Genomic DNA, 2,155 nt, shown 5'->3' on the forward strand with positions numbered 1-2,155 from the left:
CCTTCTTTTATACCCGCGCCATGTATTCAGATAGAAAACAGCAAGCTAGTGGCATTACTGTCGCACAGCCAGACCTTTCAACAGCTGTGACCGCGCTGGAGACACAATGTGACGGTACAGAGCTCCATAGAGCTGTACTGTTCATACTGCACAACTTTCTGTACTCAGGAGTCTTACAGTCGTCACAATTGGGATAACTAAAAACTGCAGTATATCATTTTTGTAAAAATAACTTTTTCAGCTGATTATTCCTGTCTCGAGTGTGTCTGAATGTCAGGATTGTTTTTGAAGAGTTTCAAGCAAAGAAAAAAAGTTAGTTTTTACAAAAAAAGATGCATAACTGCCAGTTTTGGTGTAGTGTATCCCAATGTTGGGTGGACGACTGTAAGGAGCTCCGTGGGAGTACAGGAAAGGTTTGTTGCAGTATGAAGCGGCAGGTAACAGCTCTATGGGAGGCTCTGTACCGTCACGATGTTGGTGTCGTTCCAGCGCGGTCACGCTGTTGAAAGGTCTGGGTGTGAGTTAATGCGCCATAGCTTGCTGTCCATTCTTCTATGTCGTGACAGTAGCCATGGCGCGGGCTATAAAAGGACGATCAGCGCGAACACCGCCCGCCCGGTGTAGGCTGGACGCCGGACCCCGCCGCCACGCCACTTGACGACCACGCAGAGGCGCCCTGCCCCCTGTGTTACCGCGAACGAACTTCAGACTTTGCAGACGAATAGGGTTGCGTCCAGCGTAGGTCTTGCGCTGGTCGGGCTTTCAGTTCTGCCCGCCGGCCTTTTTGAAAAAAAGGAAAAAGGCGCTCTCCTCTTGCCCGGACTCCGACGGTATGTTGTCTTTCAAAGCAGCACAAAAATATTTTTTTTTGTCGTCCCTTCCCCCGCGGCCGCCATTTAGAGGCCTGGCAAGTGCAACGCACCGTCCTCAAGCACAGTTTTCCCCACTTTTCGGACATGTTTTAAAAAAACTGTCAAATGGTGTTGGGGCTCCTCCATGGGTTGTTCAAGCCAGCAGCACTTTCTTGAACTTTCCGTGTTTTCTGCGCAGCAGGGCAGCAACACACCAAGCGACCCCCCCCCACTTTCCCGGCCCAAAGTCTCTTCACAATTAGTTTTGCAGCGAAAACGGTCCTGGATGGAAGCCTTCCTTCGGCGAACCAGTATTCATTTCATTTGTCATATATGGGTAGAACGGTACGCTACTTTTTTTTAACATTCTAACTGACAGTTTGCTATTGAAAACGGAGAGACGTACAGATGACAACATATGGGAATCCCAATTTCTCTCTTTGCTCTCTTTTTCTCTCTCTCTTTCTCTCTCTCTCGTCCTCTCTCTCTTCTCTCTACCAAAATTAAAAATAGAATGACTTGGAAATTTTGAATGAAATTTCCGCCGAGTCAAAATAAAGAAATAAGATTGGAAAGCTTTGATAATAGTTTATTTTTATGTTAAATCCAATTAATGAGATAAAAAGTCATAATCCTATTATTACAACGAAAGTAACACATTACAAGACCTAATAGAAAAAAGGAAGCTGTATGATTGTTTAAAAAAAGAAGAAGGCACATAATACAGACGGGAACAGTTTAATAAAACAATCCACAAAAATATAAGTTTTTTTTTTTTTTTTTGTCTCGAATATTCAAATAATCTGCTCATAAGGTTCATCCAAATTCTCTGTTTCCTGTAGTTATTGTGTTCCGCTACTGGTTATTGTTATGCACTGCAATATATAAAATATGCATTCTCACTGAGTTCAAGGTTGTACCTCAGATGATGGAAAGAGGGCTTCCCTTGAAGACGAAGGCCAAGGTTGGGGAACCGCAGTGAGTCTACACGGGTGATTTTCAGCGTTTCCGCAGCAATATAACCCCCTTTTGTTAATGCACGTAATGTAGTCTGTCTCCTTCCAGTTAATCCAGCTGGAGGCTGGGTTGAGGTGGGAAAGACGCTGTCACAACGGCCGCTCTCTTAAAGGGAGAAGGGAGAACGCAGGAATGGAAATAAATGTCTGTGACGCGTGCTTCGTTCGCAGATGATGGTCAAATTGGCTTGTGTGACACTCCAGTGCCCTGTGAGCTTGGGTTGGTAGCATATAGTTGATGTTTTGCGCGTGTATCATATCGAGGACCCAGGTGATTCTTTATAGTCG

At 44.9% G+C, this 2,155-nt stretch overlaps 1 protein-coding gene across 1 annotated transcript in view; it reads left to right on the plus strand.

The window, feature by feature from the left end:
* LOC118329993 (zinc finger protein 250-like) overlaps window positions 1-2,155 on the plus strand; it is a 5,410-nt gene that overhangs the window by 290 nt on the left and 2,965 nt on the right. The gene's annotated exons all lie outside the window — the stretch shown is intronic.

This window comes from Morone saxatilis, unplaced genomic scaffold (genome assembly GCF_004916995.1).
Source record: "Morone saxatilis isolate NCDOM2014 unplaced genomic scaffold, NCSU_SB_2.0 Contig2, whole genome shotgun sequence".
NCBI classification, from domain to species: Eukaryota; Metazoa; Chordata; class Actinopteri; family Moronidae; genus Morone; species Morone saxatilis.